Genomic DNA, 16,916 nt, shown 5'->3' on the forward strand with positions numbered 1-16,916 from the left:
CCAAGTGTGCAGGGAGAAGCCTCTATGCTTTGCACTTGTAGCTGCCATAGGTGGGAGCTGGCTCAGCTGGTGCAATGGTGGGGGCAACTGTTTTGTGAGCCAGTGCCTGCTGGGTGGAAGGCACAGCAGGCTGCTTATGATGGTGTGGGGCCTCATAGCTGTGTAGCCAGCCAGAAGGGTAGAGCACCTGAAGATCCTGAAAGTTCCCAACCTGCTGGGCAGAGTGTGCCCGGACAATTTTGTCCATCTCTCCTTTCTCCTGAGCAGGAAGGTCTGTGCAATCCTTTCCCCTTTAGCAGCCCTTTCACTGTTAGGAATTCTCTCAGACTGCCCATCTTTCTTTTGTCTCAGAGCAGCCGTATGTGGAACCCTGTTTTCCACATGTGGCTGGAATCTCAGTCTTTCCAAATATTCTGCCTGTCTTAGTGTTCTAACCCCCTAATCTCCAGAGCACCATGTAATGTAGGTTCATGCTCCCAGAGCAGTTCTCCATGGCTGGGTGTTCTGCAGTACTAGGCCTCCACCACTTTCCTGTTCCATTTCTCTTCCTCCCGCTGGTGACCTGGGGTGGAGGAAGGTCTTGCATCCCTCTGGATCATGGCTTTGGTATGCTACCCTTTTCTTTGAGGACTGCTGGTTTCCTCAGGTGTAGACAGTCTGCTGCAGCTTTATTTCCTGTTGCTCCTTCAGGATTTGATTTATTTGTTATATTTACATATTATATGTGGTTTTGGGAGGAGGTTTCTGTCTCACCTCATACTCTGCCATCTTTAATCCATAGCTTGTTATTATTTTTAAGAAAGATTGGGAAATAACATCTAATAAAGGGAAATTCAACATTAGGTTATAATTAGTCTAAATAAGGAACATTTTTTCTTAAAAATCTGAAGTCAGGTAAGGTTCCTACAATCCGTTTAAAATAGAAATTTTGTGAGTGTCATTCTTTTCACTAAAAAAAAAAAGGAACTAATGAATCTAGGCAGAAAGATAACATGAAGGGCAGACTAGTATGAAAATTAGAAAAGAAATCAGAGTTTCACACAAAGCACACTTCACATTTTGGTTTAGATTACTGAAAGTATATGTCCTCTTTCTTTTTGAAAGAGTTATAACAGGGTGGTTGATTTGAAAATAAGGTAGTAAGTAAAGGTGAACAAACAAAACACATTTTGTCTTTAGCATTCTAGATAGCTAGTGTGATTTTAATTCATAAGTTATTTTTGGATATAATAATATGTCATGGCATTGTACAAAGTTTAAAAGCATGTGATGATGGATTATAAATAGAATCAGTGTGATCCTTGGCAGATACACATCTCAAGTTAATATCATTTCTACCATGGGCTAAAAGCATGGTATGAAATTCATATCCAATGCTGTTCGTTTATTAAAGAGTTGATACTAATAACCATTTAGAACCTTATGAAGTCTGATTTCTTTTTTAGAACATAAGTTTTCTTTTTCCTACTCGTTTTGTTTTACGTTTCTTGGCTTAAATATTCAAATAATTCATTTTGAAAAGAGGTGTTTGGGGAAATCTGACATGCACAGGAAAGTTGCAAAAATTAATTTAAACCTAATTGAACTTCTGAGCCATCACAGTGTCCCTTTAAAAAAGTTCCAGGGGGAAGGAGCTCAATATCATGGGCTTCCTATATAAATTAACTCAATAAAGAGAATGAGAAAGTGTCTGAAGGGAAAAATTAAATGAAAGGAGAGTAAAGCTATCAGAATAAATTTGTCTAAATTGACATGGCAATGTTGTTTCTTCCTCTGCTCTAACCCACAAATATCAAGCACTGAGATCAATGTATACTTAGTGGAAGATTATGGATTTGGGGCTTGTAGGATGTCTTGAGAGCTTATCTGGTCAATCTCCTTGCCTTCAGGTGAGACTATCTCTAAACTAGTTTAGACAGATGAGTATTTTAAATTTTAATGATTTGTAGTGAAAGTGAACCCATGAACTTCCTTCATTTACTTCTTTGTTGAAGAACTCTCATTTTTTAGCTATTTATTTACAGTTAAACATTAATTTGGGCACTTCAGCTGAGATATGCAGAGTACCTAGAACAGTGCCTGACATATTGCAGTTACTTAGGAAGATTTAAATAATTAAAATGTGTAAAAGGCCTTCTGTTATTTTTCCCTACTTTCCCAGTCTTTACATACTCTATTTCAAAGTATGAGAGAATAATATAACTTTCGATTTGAAGAAATGTTAAAAATGTCCCCATAATTCTCAACTTGTTGATTTCAAGCTAAATTCAGCAGCAAAAATGCAAACATATTTTGAAAAGTGGTATAGAAAAAACTGTGGAAAGGAAAGGTCCCCAAATGAAGGTGAAATGGATGGTGCTCTGGCAGCCATTAAAGATAGAGCTAGAGACATCTGGTACCTCTATAATGCAAATATTGTTCTATTTGGATTTGTCATTAAGCAACCAGGGGCTACTCTTTTTGAGCTGTTGATTCCAAAGTGATAATAGAGAAAATCACAAGTTGATCAGCTTGGAAAGGAAAGTTCAATGCTGAAGAAAATTTTTTAAAAACTTACACTAAAGAGAGGATCATGGGAAGATGGCGGTGTGAGTAGTTCAGAGGAAATCTCCTCCCCAAAACATATATATTTATGAAAATACAATAAACACAACTATTCCTAAAAGAGACACCAGTGGATATCATACAACAGCCACGATACACCTACATCTGTGAGAACTCAACATCACACAAAGGGGGTAAGATACAAGCTGCGGCCAGGCGGGACCCGAACACTCCCCCACCCCAGAACCCAGCAGGAAGAAAGGAGTCAGAACGGGGAGGGAGTGAAAGCCCAGGACTGCTAAATAACCAGCTCTAGAAACCGCACCCGGAGCACAGACACAAGCTGCATGGGGTGCTGGATATTAGAGAAACGGATAAGCAAAACCTGTGGGCAGGACCCCACAACTGACGCCCCTGAGACAAAAGAAAAGCGAGTGCTTTCTGCAAGTCTTACAGAGACAGGGACCGCATAGCTGGAAAAAGTCGTCCTGGTACACTTAGCCAGTAGCTGGGAATCCTGGGGAACCTTAGGCACCCTAAACCTCGGGGAGGCAGCGCAGCTCTGAAGCCCCTCATGGCACTAAGCAGCCTGCCAGTCGTTCCTCCAACTGGCACAGACCCCCGACACACTGGCCCAGTAGCAGGAGAGTGGCAGTGCATGCTGGGGGCAGTGGTGCTGGAAGGGACCAGGAAGAGATCGCGTACACCAACGGCACCAGAGGGGACCAGGATAGGGTTGTGCAAGCCTGCAGCAGTGACGACCAAATAGCCCCAGTGTGGCTTGCGCACACCAGCAGCAGTGGAGCCAGAGGAGCCCAGTAGAGGCCTGCGTGGGAGAGCCCCACGCTCACCTGCAGCAGAGACAGAGGGAGCAGGTGCACTCCTAGCACTGGACCGGAACCCCAGCCCAATGCACAGCCGCCCGGGCCAGACCCAAAGGACGCTTCTGGCGCACAGCTGACTGGCAGGGGTGCCACTACCACAGAGGAGCGCACCTGGCGTGCCTGCCCCTCCCTGCAGGGCTCCATGCTGCTCTGAAAGAGACCCCAGCCACAGCAGCTTAGGGAACTAACCTGCTGGCTGCTCCAGGAGTGCAAGTAATCGACACAGGCAGCGGAGAAGGTCAAGGCATCCAGCAAGCAGGAAAGGACTTTCTTCTCCCAGCTGACACACCTGCAACATGGCTATAGCCACTGCTATCACCATGAAAAAGCAAAAAAATTTAGTCCAGTCCAAGATAGTTCAGACAACACCTGAGAGAGGATCTGCAGAGACAGACCTAACCAGTCTCCCTGAAAAAGAATTCAAAATAAAAATCGTTAACATGCTGACAGAGCTGCAGAGAAATATGCAAGAGCTAAGGGATGAAGTCCAGTGGGAGATTACAGATGTCCAGAGGGAGATTACAGAACTGAAACAAACTCTGGAAGGATTTATAAGCAGAATGGATAAAATGCAAGAGGCCATTGATGGAATAGAAACCAGAGAAACGGAACACATAGAAGCTGATGCAGAGAGAGATAAAAGGATCTCCAGGAATGAAACAATATTAAGAGAACTGTGAGACCAATCCAAAAGGAACAATATCTGCATTGTACAGGTACCAGAGGAAGAAGAGACAGAAAAAGGGATAGAAAGTGTCTTTGAAGAAATAATTGCTGAGAACTTCCCCAAACTGGAGGAGGAAATAGTTGCTCAGACTACAGAGGCACACAGAACTCCTGAGAAATGGTACCCATAGAGGACAACACCAAGACACATAATAATTAAAATGGCAAATATCAAGGACAAGGACAGAGTATTAAAGGCAGCCAGAGAGAGAAAAAAGGTCACCTATAAAGGAAAACCCATCAGGCTATCATCAGACTTCTCAACAGAAACCTTACAGGCCAGAAGAGAATGGCATGATATATTTAATGCAATGAAACAGAAGGGCCTTGAAACAAGGATACTGTATCCAGCATGATTATCATTTAAATATGAAGGAGAGATTAAACAATTCCCAGACAAGCAAAAGTTGAGGGAATTTGCCTCCCATAAACCACCTCTACAGGGTACCTTAGAGGGACTGCTCTAGATGGGAGCACTCCCAAAAAGACCACAGAAAAAACACCCAACATATGAAAAATGGAGGAGGAGGAATAAGAAGGGAGAGAAATAATCATCAGATGTGTTTATAATAGCTCAAAAAGTGAGTTAAGTTAGAGAGTAAGTACTAAAGAAGCTAACCTTGAACCTTTGGTAACCACGAATCTAAAGCCTGCAACGGCAATAAGTTCATATCTTTCAATAATCACCCTAAATGTAAATGGACTGAATGTACCAATCAAAAGACACAGAGTAATAGAATGGATAAAAAAGTAAGACCCATCTATATGCTACTTACAAGAGACTCACCTCAAACCCAAAGACATGCACCGATTAAAAGTCAAGGGATGGAAAAAGATATTTCAGGCAAACAACAGAGAGAAAAAGGCAGGTGTTGCAATACTATTATCAGAATAAATAGACTTCAAAATAAAGAAAGTAACAAGAGATAAATAAGGACATTACATAATGATAAAGGGTTCAGTCCAACAAGAGGATATAACCATTATAAACATATATGCACCCAATACAGGAGCACCAATATATGTGAAACAAATACTAACAGAATTAAAGGAGGAAATTGAATGCAATGCATTCATTTTGGGAGACTTTAACACACCACTCACTCCAAAGGACAGATCCACCAGACAGAAAATAAGAAAGCACACAGAGGCACTGAACAACACACTAGAACAGATGGACCTAATAGACATCTATAGAACTCTACATCCAAAAGGAACAGGATACACATTCTTCTCAGTGCACATGGAACATTCTCCAGAATAGACCACATACTAGCTCACAAAAAGAGCCTCAGTAAATTCCTAAAGATTGTAATCCTACCAACCAACTTTTCAGACCACAAAGGTATGAAACTAGAAACAAATTGTACAAAGAAAGCAAAAAGGCTCACAAACACATGGAGGCTTAACAACATGCTCCTAAATAATCAATGGATTGACAACCAAACCAAAATGAAGATCCAGCAATATATGGAAACAAATGACAACAACAACACAAAGCCCCAACTTCTGTGGGACGGAGCAGAAGCAGTCTTAAGAGGAAAGTATATAGCAATCCAGGCATATTTAAAGAAGGAAGATCAATCCCAAATGAATAGTCTAATGTCACAATTATCGAAATCAGAAATAGAAGGACAAATGAGGCCTAAGGTCAGCAGATGGAGGGACATAATAAAGATCAGAGAAGAAATAAATGAAATTGAGAAGAATAAAACAATAGAAAAAATCAAGGAAACCAAGAGCTGGTTCTTCGAGAAAATAAACAAAATATGTAAGCCTCTAGCCAGACTTATTAAGAGAAAAAGAGAGTCAACACACATCAACAGAATCAGAAACGAGAAAGGAAAAATCACAAAGGACCCCACAGAAATACAAAGAATTATTAGAGAATACTACGAAAACCTATACACTAACAAGCTGGAAAACCTAGGAGAAATGGACAACTTCCTAGAAAAATACAACTTTCCAAGACTGACCCAGAAAGAAACAGAAAATCTAAACAGACCAATTACCAGAAATGAAATTGAATCAGTAATCAAAACACTACCGAAGAACAAAACCGCCAGGGCCCGATGGATTTACCTCAGAATTTTATCAGACATACAGAGAAGACATGATACCCATTCTCCTTAAAGTTTTCCAAAAAATAGAAGAGGAGGAAATTCTCCCAAACTCATTCTATGAAGCCAAAATCACACCAATACCAAAACCAGGAAAGACCCCACCAAAAAAGAAAGCTACAAACCAATATCCCTGATGAATGTAGATGCAAAAATACTCAACAAAATATTAGCAAACCAAATTCAAAAATACATCAAGAGGATCATACACCATGACCAAGAGGGATTCATCCCAGGGACGCAAGGATGGTACAACATTCGAAAATCCATCAACATCATCCACCACATCAACAAAAAGACGGACAAAAAACCACATGATCATCTCCATAGATGCTGAAAAAGCATTCGACAAAATTCAACATCCATTCATGATAAAAACGCTCAACAAAATGGGCATAGAGGGCAGTTACCTCAACATAATAAAGGCCATATATGATAAACCCACAGCCAACATCATACTAAACAGCGAGAGGCTGAAAGCTTTTCCTCTGAGATCGGGAACAGGACAGGGATGCCCACTCTCCCCACTGTTATTCGACATAGTACTGGAGGTCCTAGCCATGGCACTCAGACAAAACAAAGAATTACAAGGAATCCAGATTGGTAAAGAAGAAATCAAACTGTCACTATTTGCAGATGACATGATATTGTACATAAAAAACCCTAAATACTCCACTCCAAAACTACTAGAACTGATATCAGAATTCAGCAAAGTTGCAGGATACAAAATTAACACACAGAAATCTATAGCTTTCTATACACTAACAATGAACTAATAGAAAGAGAAATCAGGAAGACAATTCAATTCACAATAGCATCAAAAAGAATCAAATACCTAGGGATAAACCTAACCAAGGAAGTGAAAGACCTATACCCTGAAAACTACAAGACACTCTTAAGAGAAATTAAAGAGGACACTAACAAATGGAAACTCATCCCATGCTCCTGGGAAGGAAGAATTAATATAGTCAAAATGGCCATCCTGCCCAAAGCAATATACAGATTCGATGCAATCCCTATCAAATTTCCAGCAACATTCTTCAATGAACTGGAACAAATAGTTCAAAAATTCATATGGAACCGCAAAAGACCCTGAATAGCTAAAGCAATCCTGAGAAGGAAGAATAAAGTAGGGGGGATCTCGCTCCTCAACTTCAAGCTCTACTACAAAGACACAGTAATCAAGACAATTTGGTACTGGCAGAAGAACAGAGCCACAGACCAATGGAACAGAATAGAGACTCCAGACATTAAGCCAAACGTATATGGCCAATTAATATACGATAAAGGGGCCATGGACATACAACGGGAAATGACAGTCTCTTCAACAGATGGTGCTGGCAAAACTGGACAGCTACATGTAAGAGAATGAAACTGGATCACTGTCTAACCCCACACATGAAAGTACATTCGAAATGGATCAAAGACCTGAATGTAAGTCATGAAACCATAAAACTCTTAGAAAAAAACATAGGCAAGTATCTCATGGACATAAACATGTGTGACTTCTCATGAACATATCTCCCCGGGCAAGGGAAACAAAGGCAAAAATGAACAAGTGGGACTATATCAACCTAAAAAGCTTCTGTATAGCAAAGGACACCATCAATAGAACAAAAGGTATCCTACCTTATGGGAAAATATATTCATAAATGGCACATCCGATAAAGGATTGACATCCAAAATATATAAATAGCTCACACACCTCAACAAACAAAAAGCAAATAATCCAATTAAAAAATGTGCAGAGGAGCTGAACAGACAGTTCTCTAAAGAAGAAATCCAGATGGCCAACAGGCACATGAAAAGATGCTCCACATCATTTATCATCAGAGAAATGCAAATTAAAACCACAATGAGATATCACGTCACACCAGTAAGGATGTCCAGCATTGAAAAGACTAAGAAGTACAAATGCTGGCGAGGATGCAGAGAAAGTGGAACCCTCCTACACTGCTGGTGGGAATGTAAGCTAGTTCAACCATTGTGGAAAGCAATATGGAGGTTCCTCAAAAAAGTAAAAATAGAAATACCATTTGTCCCTGAAATCCCACTCCTGGGAATTTACTCAAATAATACAACTTCTCCGATTCAAAAAGACATATTCACCCCTATGTTTACCACAGCACTTTTTACAATAGCCAAGATATGGAAGCAAGCTAAGTGTCCATCAGTAGATGAATGGATAAAGAAGAGGTGGTACATATACCCAATGGAATACTATTCAGCCATAAGAAAGAAACAAATCCTACCATTTGCCGCAACATGGGTGGAGCTGCAGGACATTATGCTCAGTGAAATAAGTCAGGTGGAGAAAGACAAATGCCAAATGATTTCCCTCATTTTTGGAGTGTAACAATGAAGCAAAACTGAAGGAACAAAATGGCAGCCGACTCAGAGACTCCAAGAATGAACTAGTGATTAACAAAGTGGAGGGGTGTGGGAGGGCGGGAGAAGGGACTGAGGGGTATTATGTTTAGTACACATGATGTGGGGGATCACGGGGAGAACAGTGTAGCACAGAGAAGGCACAGAGTGCATCTGTGGCATCTTAATACACTGGTGGACAGCGACTGCATTGGAGTATGGGTGGGGACTTGATAATATGGGTAAATGTAGTAACCACATTGTTTTTTTAGCTGAAACCTTCATAAGATCTATATCAATCATACCTTAATAATAAAAAAAAGAATGGACAAAATGGTTTATTGCTCAGTTATTTCAGAACAACCTAAACCTTCTAAAACTAAAGGGTAAGAATCTTTGAAGATTAAATAATAATACTTGGTGGTGGTGGTGGAGCCAACAGTTCACTATCATTTCTGTTGCTTTTCCTCAGTTATTACATTTGCCTCAAATGGTATAGAAAGTCTTATTAAAATGTGATATCTATTGACACTAATTATCCAACAGATTTTATTTTAAAAAGTACCTTATTTACCAGAAATAATTTATGGTTCATTTTAAAATGAAATGAACAATCATATTATATTTAATTGTATTACCTTGTGTAAAGTTTGTATTTATAGTAGCAAAATGGAATCTACCAAACATTAAGTTCAGGCTTCTAATTAAGGAGTTTACTGGTTAACACCATAGTTAGATTTAGGGATGCATATCTTGCTGGATGTTTAGTATCATTATAAGCAAACCCCATAAGCATATTTTTTGTCTACAGCCAACTACACCCCAATTTTATGCCCATAGTACTTCATTTTAACAAAAGTTAAAAGCAACCTAGTTTCTAAACTCATTTGAGCAGCTGAAAATGAGACAGGGACCATGGGTGTTGTCAGAGTAGGTTGACGGCCTCTGGGAAAAGCAGGGTGGAATATTTACAGTCAGAGCAATGTAACAATGGGCAAAGAAGTCCCTACTGAAAGTCTGTGCTAAGCATTATGCAAAGTCAAGGTCACACTAATTCTCTAGGGAGAGATACCTAAAAATATAGACATCTTCAGTGAGATCAGTTAAAGGTCAAAAGGCCAGGAGCAACTTGGCCTGGAAGGTTTGAGTGTTCTGCAAGGGTATCAGCAAAACCCGAGACTCCCCTGTCAGCCCTAGCAATCAGACTATGACCCAGCCCACCTTGAGGACAGGGCAGGTGGTACAAGTTCACACCCCAATCCTTTTTTTTTGATGTTCTCAAAAAATCCTCAACTGCCAATAAAACCCCCTAGACAAGGCACCACTACTGACTCTCTTGTCCCCTCCTGGTGTGAGCCAGGAGCTCTTTCCTCTCACTTTATTTGTAAATAAAAGCCTGTACGTTGCTCTCCTACCTTGAGTGTTTGTGAAGCTCATTCTTCAGCTTTGTGAACAAGAACCCCGGCATCGGTAGGACTTGGATGCCATTAATTGAAATGCGGACTTTAAGTAAATAGGAGACTGGAATTCAGACAAGAGTGAGTACCCTACGGAAATCCAAGGATTATGCAAGGCCCATGTAAAGTGGCAGTCCTGAATTTAAAGTAGAACCAGTTGTGGGTTTCCCACAGCTGTGGTCAGTTGCACAAGTGCTGCTGTCACAGTGTAGGTGGAAAATTGTAATTATTCAAGTTTGTATTTTGCCCAAAAAGTGTGATGAAGAAAGGGGAAAGAGAACTGAAGATTAATTAATACAAGGGTGTGATCATGCAACATTTTTATCTATAAGAAATAGATTTGATCATTCAGATGACCAAAATAATCGTTCTTATACATATTTGGTATTTTTCCATGGTGCCTGTCTTACAGCTCCCAAAACCCTAGGAATTTCCTCAGCGAAAAAAGCAAAGGGAGAATCTTTTGTTGTAGTATTTGGTCCCTTGTCCTCAGTTCCTGAAATTGCTTCAGAGCCATAAAGGTGCAATGGGTGTCTTGTGATTCATAACAATTTCCTTTCCATCATAATTGGGTTTATGTTAATGAGGTAGCTCTTGGAAAACACCTAAGGATGGGGGCTGGTTGCCAAAACCAACCAGGTGACTACAGGGTTGGAGCTTTCAGTCCTAACCCCCCCACCCCCCACCCCCCACCTCCACTACCACTCCCAGCTCTAGGGAGGGGAGAGGAGCTAGAGTTTGAGTCACCTGCCAATGATGAATGATTTAATCAATTATACCTGTGTAATAAAGCCTCCATAAAAACCCAAAAGTTTGATGTTTGGAGAACTTCTGAGTTGGTGTACACATGAAGGTCCTGGGAGAGTGGTGTGCCTGGGGAGCGCATGGAAGCTCCATTACCTTTCCCCATACCTTGCCCTATGCATCTACTGTTCCTGAGTTATATCCTTTAGAGTAAACTGGTGATCTATTAAGTTCAATGTTTCTCTGAGTTCTGTGAGCTGCTCTAGCAAATTAATTGAACCCAAGTAGAGGGTCATGAGAACCTCTGATTTATAGCCTGTTGGTCTGAAGTACAGGTAACAAACTGGGGCTTGCAATTGGCCTCTGAAGTGGAGGTCAGTCTTGTGGAAAAGAGCCCATAACCTTTGGGACCTGAAATTATCTCCAGGTAAATAATGTCAGCATTGAGTTGAATTGTAGTGTTGGACAGCTAAATCGGCAGAGGTCTCTCCCTGTTCACTAGGTGAAACCTCAACCTGGACAGGGGGGGGTTTTTGACTCTGATGCAGAAAGAATTCTTCAACAGGTTGCACAAGTGTAGGTAAGGAAGGAATTTGTTAAAGCGACAGTAGTAGTGAATGGCAGCAGCCACGCAGGCAGCAGAGAGAAAGGAAGAACAGAGGGAGGAAAGGGAAGCTCATTGAACTACTGCTCGGCATAGGGCGAATCCCTTTGCCATCTCCTGAAGCCAATGTTACCTGGCATCCAGTGTCTGCTTGATCTCCACAGTGTGGGAGCCCCTATCACCCCAGGATTTGGGGAAGTCAAAGAGCACTTGACAGAGTGAGATTATGTTCTGAGAACTTCCCAAAGGCAAAGAAATAAGATTTGGGGGCAGGCTGCTAAACACCATGATCATACAGCTGCATTCTCCTCCGCATCACCCAGGCAACAGGAACTTGCAAGACCAAATAAGAGATCTTAGTAGCCCTTCCCTGCTTGGCTAAAGAGAGAGAGTGAAGACTTGTGCCTAAGTCTAGAAAATAGAATGAAATAGCAAAATGACAAAGATATTTACCACCAGAGGTGGAGGTTGGAGAGTTCTTGTCTTTATCATGGAAAAAAGTTCAGAGACAAGTGCAATCATCTTATGCAACAGGGAACTTTATTTGATAAAAAGACAGTACATATTCAGACGGGAGTGCCAGTAACCTCAGACAGGAAGTTCACCTAAGGGCTTATGATTCTGTCCTTTAAGGCTTTCAAGAATGGTACAAAAGTGGGGGGATAGGGGTTGGGGCTTAGGCTTGACATGTAGTCTCATGATGTCTATCTCTGGTGAAAGATATTATGTCACCATACACAGTCCTCTAGATGTTCTGTAAGATAAACTTGACACAAGGAATTTAATGGCCCTGTTCTTCTCCAAGATAGTGGTTACCTTCAAGCAGTGGGGGCATATCATTTAGGACTACTGCCCCTGAGTTAAGACAGGATCTGCTAGTGGCTGATTACCATAAAACATGTTAGGAATCTTGCGTCCTAACTCCCTGGTTTTTAAAGTGGAATCTTAGCCTTAGATAGAGTCCCCTGTTCTTGCTGTACTATTTATATCTTGGCATTTTTAATCATAGGCAGGAAAATTTAATCATGATGTTTGCCCCATGTCCCTGCCCTACTTCAGGAGGACACCCAGCTGGTGTCCCAAGAATTGAGTATTGATGTGGAAATCCCTCCCATACTGGAATTGTGTGTCAGAACCAATAGATTATATGGTGGAATTTAAGCTGGATAAAAGGAAATCAGGGATATGAGGGACTAAAAGACATTGGAAACTTATGAAATTCACACCCAACTGAGCACAAAAGATTGTTGCAGATAAAGTATAACAAATAGTAAGCTGAATAATTAGGAAAGAGTAATGAGAGCAGGGTGCATGAAACTGAGATTAGAGAGAGGGAACAATTCCTGGTAATGATGGAGTCTAGAGTATGAGCATGAGAGTAAGTGGGTAAGGTAGGGTCAACATCAAAGTCACTGAAGGAGAGGAGTTTAAGGAACTTAAAGGCTATGGTATTAGAATGATCCTATGCACATGTCTAAATTGCTCCAAAAATTATAAGAGTATGTTAGCATGTCAGTGAGCCAGGAGCCAAACTCTTCAAAATAATGCATGGAAAATGGGTGAGCAGTGGCAAGTGGTTCAGCTCTGTAGCTGACAACAACATGAAATTCAAAACGGGGATATTTAAGGGATGAGGAAGGAGAATGGTCTGAAAGTAACACTGAAGAATAAATATGACATTTACCTCACTCTCCAGGCTCAATAATAATATGAGTGGTGTTCAGGGGAGAAAAAGCAACCATTTGAGGGGGCTGCAGGGGTGGCAGTGTCTTCAAAGGAGAGTCAGGATTAAATCAAAGCAAAAAAATAAAGGAAATTTAGGGTTTCTCAATCTCAACACTATTGAAATTTTGGACTGGATACTTCTGTTTCTTGTCAGGAGGAGAACCCTGTAGGATGTTTTAGCAATACCCCTGGCCTCTGTCTTCCAGATGCCTGTGGCAATATCTCCCCAGACCTCCCGCTTGGGAGAGGAAAAAATGAGGTAGATCATGGAAAAGTTGAAAATAGGAGATTTTTCCTAGAATTCACCTAATTTAGTCCTCACAATAAAATTGTTTCCCTCTTAGAATATTTCTCTCATAGAAAATAATTAGTGAAAATGAGGCAAAATGATTTTGTTCACATGTCATGAACTGTATCATTTCTACTGTGAAATCATAGATTTTCCTTATTGAAAGAAAACATGGTTAATCTCAATTGAGTAGAAATAGCACATTTTCTGTTATGACACAAGGTAGACTGTAGATTAGTGTCCTCTACCACAAAACTCTAAGATATTGTCATCTGTTCACAAGTCTGATCACACACTAAAATGGGTGAGTTGTAATGGGAAAGCTCTTGAAAGACTGAAGGAAAGACCCAGAGATGCCATATGAGACATGAGGGTTTACTGGAACTACTATACAGGGAGTCCAGGAGTGGCCAGCTAGACAAGGTTGTACACCACTCTTATGGACAGGAAGGGAACTGCTTATATGGAGTGAGGAGACAGACTACATGTTTGCCAAGGATGAGGGGACAAAGACTTTGTGCTGTGCTAGAAGGGATCATTCTTGTGGGACCAGTGACCCAAGGAACAAAACCTTGATCAGAGAGGCCTGCCTTCCAATAAAATGTTCCCATAAATAAGGCAGGTCTGAGTTTGGCCATCGACAGCACAACAACTCAAGCCAGGGTCTGCCACTCATTATCTCATCACCCTGTTTTAGTCCCTTCAGGACAATTGCCACTATCTGAACTTGTATTATTGGTTTACTTATATATTAACTTGTATAAAATATGCAGTTTTTGAGATCAGCAACCTTAATTACCTTGTCTTCCAGTATATTCCCAATATCTAGCTCATAGTAGGTACTTTGTACATACTTGATGAATGAATAAATACATGAATGAATTTGCAAAGGATTTGTAATATTTCCCCTGTCTCTTCTCAATTTACTGTAACTTAAATTTGGTTGAATTTTTCAACTTTAATCCCACTATTAATTTACACAGAAATCCATCTTCGGGGGTAATTCCAAATGTAATTTTGTGAAATATTGTGCTAAGTCAAGAAAGAAAAAGATTCTAATTTTAATCCACTTTGAAATCATTCTGTTTACCTGTTGCCTAAGGAGGATCAAGGAGATTAAACTGACTCTGAACAACCACAAAACTAATTAGAGGTGATAGGAAAAATGTAATCTATCCTTTTATAATGACACTTTTAAGACTTCTTCTATTATACACAAATTTAGCTAACATGGCAATGTCTGGTTTGACACTGTGAGGATAACATGAAATTTAAATGTTACCTTAAGTACTTTTTAATTTTTTACTATATCTGAAGGGATTGGAGTGGGTTTTATATGATGTTGAATTTTATTTCCTTATTTACACAGAACAGTTGTGGCATACACAGCAATTAAATTTAATCTATTCTCTGCTCTCATCTCATTAAGTGACATTCTCCAGCCCCAAGTCAAATAAATTATTTTTGCAAGAGGACAGGTAAGTTGAGTTTCAGTAATAGCAGGTTAGGCAAGCTTCCCCTCTCCTTTCCCACCTCCTCCAATTCTATAAACTGAGCCAATAAGTTTTCTTGAATTCACAAATTGTTTTCAGAGGAAACCATCACCTAGGGCTCATTTGAGTGCAAATGTTATGTTAATATATGTTAGTAGGCCTAGTTATAACTATTATTTTTTCATAGTCTACAACCTTGCTGACAAAAGTAAGCTCTCCATAGATATTTTCTGCCAGATATCCAAACATTAGGATTATCCATGGCTATTACAACTCTTTGTGTTTTCTAGCAGCAAATGCCATGTTCATAATCATGTTTGAGAGAAAGAGGCTTTTCGTTTTATTTTTCTTTTGTGCCTTATTCCTCTGATCTAGTTCTGTGGCCCAATGACATAAACAGGATTTGTCTACAAAAACACCTAGATTTGAAAAATCCCAGTCTACAGCTAGTTCCCAAATAATTTTATTCAAAACACTTTATAAAAAGAAATGAAACTATACTTACCTGGCAGGGGAGATACCATGATCACGAAGGTGGTTTTCCCAGGGCGAGGCTTATCCATTGCACTCCGGATGTGCTGACCCCTGCGATTTCCCCAAATGTGGGAAACTCGACTGCATAATTTGTGGTAGTGGGGGACTGCGTTCTCGCTTTCCCCTGATAAAAAAAAAAAAAAAAAAAAAAAAAAGAAATGAAACCATTAACCAGAATCCCATTGTATAGCATAAGTGCCTATTTTGATGTTTAATTGTCCCTAGATCCCACTACTATTATTATGGTCTGGTTCATAACCTTTTTACTGCAAGCATAAAAAATGATACCCACTTTTCAGTATTTGACACAGAATACAAAGAGAAAGATTAGATAAAGCCAGTAGTCATCTTTTAATTCGATGAACAGGTATTTATCTCCTACTATGTACAAGAAACTGTGCTCAGTACTGGAGATGCAGTGATGGCCAAGACAGATAATGGTCCATGCATATGTAGTTTCCTTTGTCACAGCCACTTATGTAAGAGGTAATCTCTTTTAGGTAATGGAAAATTAGTACTTATAATAACTTCCATATAGCAACAAAAATGGAAAAAATACTTGCTTACCATTAATTTTCAGTTGTGTATTTAATGTGTATGTGTATTCTTTCTACAAAAGGTAGCAACTGCAGAAATGGTGATTGTATCTGCTAATTCATTCAAAAGATTCTCTAATGATGCCTACTGATACTCATTCCTCTGCCATAGGATCCCTCAAAATATATTTTCACTTACAACTACTATCTGTTCATGCATTATTCTATCTAATGTATGGAATTCATCCACTCATCCACTCTCAACATTTTCCTCAGCAAAGAACATCTTTCTCTACAGTGTGTGACTCCATGTGGAACTCTTTTCTTACATTTTGTTTGCCTTCTTGAACTATATGATACAGTATACCAATAGCAATCCTGAAAATGATATATATTTTTAAAGTATCTCTAGTTGTTATAGAAGGACTGAAAAATATAACTTGTTGGGTAAAGTACAAAATATGTAGAAAATGAATGGGTAGAAACACAGCTGTTGCAATGAAAACTGGAAGAAAAAAGATACCCTCTGCATTTAGATTCATTGCAAAATATTCCTGTTCCAGCTGAAATACACATTCTTATCTAATATATAGTAATTTGTGTTTGGAATCATAAACCTGGAAAATAAATACCCGGATGAAGAAACAACTAAAATAATTAGAACCCACATAACCAGAACCCTCAATTAACTATCCTCCCCAAATAATTCTTCACTTTTTGCAGAAATGGACAAATTTTAAAATGTGCCTATCAACTGAGATTAAGTAGACAAAAAATGTTAGATTTGAACAATATGATTAGAATGTTCTTAAGTAATTTACATATATAAAGCATAGTACCCTAAAAGTGCAGAATACACATTTTTAGGAATAGAAAAATATATATAAAACTTG

General features: G+C 39.6%; 1 non-coding gene across 1 annotated transcript; it reads left to right on the plus strand.

Annotated features, from left to right (window-relative positions):
• Positions 1–15,450: 15,450 nt before the first annotated feature.
• LOC130682062 (U1 spliceosomal RNA) lies at positions 15,451–15,614 on the plus strand. Its single transcript, XR_008995383.1, has one exon. It is a non-coding gene; the product is annotated as a U1 spliceosomal RNA (small nuclear RNA).
• The last annotated feature ends 1,302 nt before the right edge of the window (positions 15,615–16,916 follow it).

This window comes from Manis pentadactyla, chromosome X (assembly GCF_030020395.1).
Source record: "Manis pentadactyla isolate mManPen7 chromosome X, mManPen7.hap1, whole genome shotgun sequence".
NCBI lineage: Eukaryota > Metazoa > Chordata > Mammalia > Pholidota > Manidae > Manis > Manis pentadactyla.